The following is a 7,697-nucleotide window of genomic DNA, read 5'->3' as shown; positions in this document are numbered from 1 at the left end:
GAAGGAATAATGATTTCAAGTGGTAATGCCCTGCCGCCTCCAGCGTACGGAGCATTGTGCGACATCGACGTTCAAGGACACGCACCCATTAAGCAGAGAGCTCGGCGGATACCTCTCCGCCACTTTAGCAAACTGTACGAGTTGCTGAAGGGGCTGCTTCGAACTGGGTTGATATCATTCTCGGGCAGCCCTTGGGCCTCGCCAGTGGTGATAGTGCTCAAGAAAAATGGTGTGGATATTCGGCTATGCATTGACTATAAACTAGTTAATGCGATTACGACGCCGATGGAATACGCTATGCCACTAGTCGATGGCCTGCTTACCGAATTGGAGAGTTACTTGTGGGTTTGCTCGCTTGATGCTGCGAGTGGATTCTGGGCAGTCTTGATGACACGCCGAGCTCGGCAGATCTCAGCGTTCGTCTGTGCACTTGGACACTTTGAATGGTCACGCATGCCGTTTGGATTGAAGAATGCGCCTATGGTTTACCAACGACTGATCGACAACGCTCTATGGGGATACGTTCAACCAAAGGGAGGATGGCAGTTGTTTTCTGAACGAACGGCTATTGCTGAAGCCGAGTCGGGAACTCGGCGAGTCGAGCTCGGCGGAGTCAGCGATTCAACGCAGGGTCAGCTGACGAAGTTTGAAGCGGACCACCAATCACAAGCTGACTGCGATCCGGTACAAGACCTGGTCAACGGACCGGACGGCGACATGTTCGCTAATGGAGAACCAGACCAGTCCTTTTTTGATTCCGCTGTTCAAGCGGAGATCGTTTGTCGATGATATCTGTTTTGGAGGGGAGACGTTTGACGCCTGCCTGGAGACACTCGACCGACTACTAGCCCGGTTCACAGAATGCCGAATTAGCATCAGCTTTACCAAGAGTATTTTTGTCCAACCCAAGGTTGATTTCTTGTCGCACGAGATTACGCCGAGTGGCATACGCGCGGATGCGAAGAAGATAGCCGCGATCGCCGAGCTCGCCTCCCCGAAATCAAAGAAGGGATGCAAGCCTTCCTCGGTGCACTTAACTATTACGGCCGATTCATCCAGAACTTGGCTGTTTATGGAGCGATACTCGATCAGCTAAAGGACACGGACTTTGGTCCTGGGGGTGACTTGGCGTCAGCAAAAGCGTCATTCGTCGAGCTGAAAAGACGGGTAGCAGAAGCTCCAGCTCTGCGCCATTTCGACTCGGCGAAAGAAGTCCACATAATGTTGTACGCCAATGACTGGGCACTGAGCAGTACATTGATGCAGCCGCACGACGACAAGCTGCACCCAGTTCGCTTCTGCGGACGCGTACTAAAGGAAAATGAACTCGGCTATCATCCCGCTGAGAAAGAAGTAGTCGTGCTGTTACAATTGCTGAAAGTGTGCTACACTCTCTTGGCGGGGAAGACGCTACACGTCTACACCCGTTTTCCACGCTGGAGTGGGTGTTTAAGTCAAAGTCGCTGTACGGCCGCGCAGTCAGTTTCGCAGTTATGTTGTCGCCCTACGATTTGAAGGTGAAGCGAGTACGTGAACGAGATGTAGACTTCGCCCAGTTGCTTCAGGCGTCGATAACCCCGTTTATCGGACTCGACGATTCCTTGAAGCACCTTGCGCCTCCCTCCAAGAACTCGGTGACAGTTCGAATGGACCCAGAACTGCTATACGCCCGAATACCAGCTGACTTTGCGGGATGTGTGCTGTCATTTGATGGCTCAGCTAAGACAGCTAAATACGGCGGGTATGGAAGTTGTTCGTGGATACTGTGGCGCCTTCCGAATTGGGACATTGAGATCGTTGCGAGTGCGTACCTGTCGTCCACCACAGTCAACATCGCCGAGTACACCGGCATGAACAATGGAGTCTTGGCGGCGACTGACCGAGGGATAACTGATCTGATTATCGTGGGTGACGCCCGGCTTGCAATCCAGCAATCCATGGGGGTGATAGCATGCAAGAAGAATACGTTGCAAGTGGAGCTAGCTCGACCCAAGGATCTCACGAAGCAACTCAACTCGGTCCGGTATCGACACATAGCGCGACACTATAACGCAGCGGCTGATTCTCTCGCTACAGAAGCACTTGAAGCTAAAGCTGGACGAGTAATTTTCGGAACGGATAGGAAAGCAGAACTGAGAATGATTAACCGAGTAGCCGAAGAACTGTACGCCACAGACAGCCCAGCGGAAACCCCGATTGTCACGGCAGTCACTCGTAGCCGAGTACGCCGAGTTCACTTTGAGGACGAGCTGGATGAAGAAGACTCGGCTAGAGCAAGAGGAGGAAGTCAGGATCACGAAGCCATATCAACAAATCCTGGAGAATCTGCGTTTGAAAGCAGTGGAGATGAATTCAACCAAGTCAGCAGGGCGTCGACTCGGCGGACTAACCACGCGACCCCGAATGTCGAAATAGGGTCGCAGATGGAGTCAGCCCAGACAGCTCAGAATGCCAACGACATTGATCCAGTGACAGTACAGACTGAGCGGAGACGACGAATCGCGAAGGCACAAGATGAAGAACTCAGGTGGGCCGATCTGAAGGCGTACCTGAGAGGTGAATTTGAGGACCTTACACACCGTCGAGCTCAGAATGCCGGCAAAGTCGCAGAAGTCTTTGTACTCAGCGAAGACGGCCTGTTATACCGCCGAGATGAAACTCGCCGACTTGGCGAACTCGGCGTTCCGAACCTCTCACTGAGATTGGTGATTCCGTCAACTATGGTCGACGAGATACTTCATAACTGTCACAACTCGATCGAAGGAGGGCATCAAGGCATCGCCAGAACTTATCACCGAGTCAAGGCCGACTACTACTGGATTGGTCTTTACGCCGACGTCGTGAAACATGTTAGGGCCTGCGAGGACTGCAATACCAGTAAGAGCAAGCCGCAGTTGAGAGGTTACTCGCCGGGAAATGTGGTGTCAGACCATCCATTCCAAGTCGTGTCAATGGATTTCGTGATTCCCCTACCTCGAACTCAGCGGGGCAATACTGCACTGCTGCTGTTCCAGGACCACTTCACGGGGTTCGTTATCGCTAAGGCTATGAATGACACCGGAGCACTCGAAGTGGCCAAGGTATTTGAGGAATGCGTCTTCAGGCAGTTCGGGGCCCCGTCTCTGATACGGCACGACCGAGATCCAAGGTTTATGAGTGAAGTGTTCCAAAAGTTCTCCGAGATGATGCAGTCGAGATCAAGAGCTACGCTGAGTTACCGACCACAAGCCAACGGTCAACAAGAGAGGTGAGTCAAGACAATGGTTCAGACTATACGGGTCTACGTGGAAGACCCACTTCAAGCCGACTGGGATGACATCGCCGAGAAGATGGTACACGCTATCAACAACTCAAGAGACTCGACTCGGCGAGAAACCCCTTTTTATCTGGTACATGGTTGGGACGCCAAGTCTACACTCAAGGCTATGTCGAGCTCAATACGACGTGGACAGGGACGCCCAGTCAACTCGGCGGACGCGGTCGAGTGGCGCCGAGAAGCGAACAGACAACGAGAAGTTGACCTTCGATTAGCAGCTGAGTTCCAAGTGCGAGAGAAAGCACGACGAGCTCGAGAGTACAACGAAGCACTGAGCAAGAAGGAGAAAATATCCATTCCCAACACAGCAAATGACGAAGATGGAGTTGCAGAACCAGGCGATGAATCCACCGAATCCTTGTTCAAAGAGAGAGACCAAGTCTGGTTGTTTATGGAGCGAGTCAAGTCGGACCTGACCAAGAATTTAGCCCACCGATGGCATGGACCATTCAGGGTGAAGAAGAAGGTGAAATAATTCGCTTATGAATTGGAGTTACCCGACAAGAGTGGATATAGGTTCTACCCAGTGGTCCATGTATCACGTCTGAAGGCAGTCACCGAACTCGGCGGAAGACCAAAGACGAGGCTAATCGCCGACCTCGAAGAGACTCAGCGATTTGACTTTGACGAAGAATTACTGCCTGAAGATAGCTGGGAGCCAGACACAAGTACGAACCAGTATGAAGTCGAAGCAATTCTCGACGATGAGCTACCATTATCCACGAGTACGTTCCGGTCACAACGGAAGTTTAAGGTTAAGTGGGTCGGCTACGATGAGCCTACTTGGGAACCACTGTCGAATTTGTCATGTGGGGGTCTCCTGTTTGACTATCTACGACAGAAGAAGCGTGAAAACCGTCTGCAAATGGTGCAAGTTGCAGATGAGGATTAACAGTTATTGCACCAAATGTTACACCAACTCAGCGAACGACACAGGCCGAGTTGAGATGGAATGCTACTGTGTCAAAATTACATATACTAAAATAATTACGAAATGAAGTCCTGAACGATACTTACGGGACGCGGAGTCATAAGAAGAAAATTAAAAAATTGGCGATCCGGACTCCAAGTGAGCTGAACCCGACGGAGACAACTGGGAAGAGCTCAGCGGGCTCGACGATTGGAGGTGTGGCGTCGTAGCAGACGTCGCCCCTTGGGAAACTGCGGAAGGAGATGCAACATCCGCAGCCGTGGCAAGAAGTATCATCGCCGAGCTAGCCAAACAGGCTGACGCCGAACCAGGTGGAAGAAGAACCGGTGCCTCAGAACCCGACTCGGCTGAAGTGGGTTGAGGCGGATCCGTTCCACTGGGGAGTGGAGTGCCGAACAGAGACATACTCGGAGACGCGCCTCGGAGATTGGGAGAAACCAACCCGTCGTCCGCCGAGTCGTCATCAGATGCACTCTCGTCATCCGAGCCGAGCTCACCGATTGAAGACCCAGCGAAGATATGGATACCTTGACGATTCAGCCGCGGTGGAGCACCCTGGGCGTATGCAGGAGGCGTCTGTTCGGCAAGATCGAAGTCTTCTTCAATCGCGTCGTCAACAACCTGAGGATCCATTCCGCGCGGAGCGAAAACCAAGAAGTCCACGTTCCGAGCGCGGAAGCATGTGATATACGGGTGAACCGCCGGGTCAGTTAGCCACCAAGCTCGCCAGGGCTCGGCTAGATCCACATCGTGAGCACATTGAACCCAGTCTCTCCCGGATGGAACCCACGAAAGGTTAACGGGAGAGTAATGGGGGACGGACGGATCGAAATAAACCTCAGCGTCCACAAGAGGAGCAGGTTCATCGCCGAGCTTCTGAGTGACCGCCGAGTAAAGCTGGTCGTAGACAGCGACAACCAAGGATCGTAGGGTATCACTACGACGTTTGCGCTCGCGCTTGTACACCAGCCACAGCTCATACACCTCAGCAAGCTGAGCGGGCGTGGCAGCCGGGTTGATGTCAGGATGGAGACCCATCAACACACTTGACTCGACGATCCAATGACGACGCTCATAGAGAGCTACAAAATAACGGGTCATTTGGCCATCTGTCTTGATGGGGCCCCCCGCCGAGTCCAAACGACTGTCGCCACGAAGCTTCACCCACATATCTCCAAGAACTTGCATCAAAGTTCGAGGTCGGGTCTGAGAAGCCAACCACCGCCGAGCTTCCTCCAGTATCGACGGAGAAAAGAAGAAAGGAAGCTCAGGGAGCATCCGCCGAAGACGCTGACAAGGATGTCTCGGATCAAAACAGCCATGAAAGCTCGTATGCCGTCAAGAGAACACGGCGTACGTGGCACACGACTCTTGCCTCCTACGAGCTCCTGCTGCACCCCTCCGCTCAGTGTATCCAATAACGCATTCCAACAACGGGCTGAACCAAAATGCATAAATGGTACCTCGCGGAGTTGAGGCATGTGAAGAGTCAAGCGACAATCCTTGGAAACTGCTTGCGAGGCCCGAGTCCGTAACGTCGCCAGCGGGAGTGTAAGAGCGCTGGGCAGAGTGACCGAAGCCGGACGTGATGCAGTCGAACTCGGCTGAGAGGGAACCGACACTACCGGGAGCATACTTGGCGAAGGAGCAGCCGGAAGGGATTGGGCATGAGCCGGATCAGGAGTAGACGGAGGCTGATGATGCTTGTGGTGCCGGTGCTTCTTGTGATGCTTCTTGTGCTTCTTGGACCGCTTCGACTGGTGACCGGTAGGACTCGACGAGGCACGACGCTTGCGATGCTGCTGCTTCCTCGAAGCCGACGCAGAGGTAGAAGTCGTCCCGTCACCAGAATCCATCGATGAATGTCGCGAGGAGTAGCGGTTACTCGGCGGCAAGGACTCATCACTCATCTCATCGTCAGAGCCGAAGATTGCCGCATGAAGGCTTCTCGCTTTGGCAGAACGACGAGCATCTTCGGCCGCTGAGTCAAAACCTGAAGGACTACCCGCCGAGCTCTCGGATAAAGAAATGGGATCCAAGAGCGACCCAGCGGCAGGAATCGTCGAGCCGGCGGACGGTGCAGAACCGTCACCAGGCCCTAAAACCTCGTCGTCAGACGCGTCAAGGTCCTCACGCAGCTGAGCAGTCACAGTGCGGGCGGTCGCAGCAGATCTCCGGATGGGGCGCCCAGACGGGGACGTCAACACGGCCGAGCTTGCAGGGAGAGACGGCCTGAGGACACTCACGGCCGGAGTCACTAGGTCAGTCGGCGAAGTGGATACGCTCAGACCCCGAGAAGGAGAGACGTGAGAGGATCGACCAGATGACGACTGGGAGCGCCCAACCACCGTTGATACGACGCTGAGCGGGGCACTTGACTGGGACAACCCAGCGGAGATGGGCGAAGTTGAGCCTGGGGCACAAACGCTTGTAGCCGGGACAGGCAGCGAAGCCACGACATCGGAAGAAGATACCGGCGGTGGGTGTGTAGCCGCGACTGACGAAGTCGACAGAGGACCGGAAGACGAAGAACCCGCCGAAGTCGTCGAATCAATCGCAGGAACGGTGTCGGCGGGCGGCTCAGGTAGCTCAAACTCGAATTCAGCTTCGCTCGAAGCGTCATCGTCGTCTTCAGAGCGAGCTGAGACAGCGGGCTGTGTAGCACAACTCAACTGACGGTGGCGAACCTTCTTTCGCCGAGTCCGACGACGGGATTTTCCAGAGCGGGGCCTTCCTCCATCGGACACAGTAGCTTGAGGAGAACTTGAGCGCAAAAGGGCACTGATAGCCTCGTGTCCATCCTCCCCGGGAAGTGGACAATCGTACGGCTGAGGCGGATGCGGCGCCGGTGGACGATGATGAGGACCTGCAGCAGTGGAAGACTTGGGATTGGCATAACGTCGAAGCCGCTGAGTCGAAGTCAAGTTCGCCAAAGGAGTACGGTGAAGCTGGGCGAGGGTCGGCTCGGGTTGGCTCATAGCCGCCACTGAGCTGACAGGAGCCGCAGCCGAGTCTGCCGATGAAGTCACAGAAGAAGTCTGACTAGCTGGGGGAGCCACACTAGGACCAACAGCGGAACTCGCCACTGGAGCATCTCGACGAGGATGGACAATCAACTCCAACCGCCGAGTTTCACCGGCCGGAATGTGAAGAACCTCAGGGAAGCGAGACTCCAAGACACGACACAGCCGGGCGTTGAGGAGAAGGTCGGACGGATCAAGTCCAGGAACATGCAAACCACCGCCAGCAGCAGCCATGTGAGAGTCGTGCATCGGAATAATGCCATTCCGCCGGATGGTCCGCTTCTGCCGCAAGATCACAGCCCGCTGCTCAGCGATCACCGACTGTGCGTGCCGCAAAGGTTGAGTGCCGGTGGAGCTGTACAACCGCACCGATTCCTGCAGCTGCTCGAAATGCTTGGAAGCGATGCCCTGAAGTGTGACGAACGCC

The sequence above is a fragment of the Phytophthora infestans genome, genomic scaffold, assembly GCF_000142945.1.
Source record: "Phytophthora infestans T30-4 supercont1.36 genomic scaffold, whole genome shotgun sequence".
NCBI classification, from domain to species: domain Eukaryota; phylum Oomycota; class Peronosporomycetes; order Peronosporales; family Peronosporaceae; genus Phytophthora; species Phytophthora infestans.
This window is presented reverse-complemented; position numbering follows the sequence as displayed.